Genomic DNA, 370 nt, shown 5'->3' on the forward strand with positions numbered 1-370 from the left:
GTGTGTGTGTGTGTGTGTGTGTGTGTGTGTGTGTGTGTGTGTGTGTTTCATTAATGAACCCAAAATGTTAAATGTTAATTAATGGTAGTGCTGTAATTCTGGGAAGATTTTAACCTCCCAAAAGCTTTTTACCTGTGGGAAGCAGATGTCCCATACATTTCAGACTCAGGCAGGGCCAGGTTCATCATGAAAGCAAGCAGATGGTGTAGGTTTGCATTTGTTTAATAAGCCTATTATATATAATTAAAAATTCATTCTTAGACTTCTGCTGCTCTAGAACTACTTCTGTTACCAAAATCTGTATTAGATGGAGTTCTGTAGAGGACAGAACCTATAGAATTAGATGGAGTTCTGTAGAGGACAGAACCTA

The 370-nt window shown here is 38.1% G+C and overlaps 1 long non-coding RNA gene across 1 annotated transcript in view; it reads right to left on the minus strand.

Moving 5' to 3' along the window:
* The window catches only part of LOC116087739, a 48,960-nt gene extending 48,643 nt beyond the window's left edge, over window positions 1-317 (minus strand). The window contains exon 1 of the long non-coding RNA XR_004117601.1: window positions 133-317. This is a non-coding gene — a long non-coding RNA (uncharacterized LOC116087739). The remainder of the gene's footprint in view (window positions 1-132) is intronic.
* Between the last annotated feature and the right edge of the window lie 53 nt (window positions 318-370).

The sequence above is a fragment of the Mastomys coucha genome, unplaced genomic scaffold (assembly GCF_008632895.1).
Source record: "Mastomys coucha isolate ucsf_1 unplaced genomic scaffold, UCSF_Mcou_1 pScaffold13, whole genome shotgun sequence".
Classification (NCBI taxonomy): domain Eukaryota; kingdom Metazoa; phylum Chordata; class Mammalia; order Rodentia; family Muridae; genus Mastomys; species Mastomys coucha.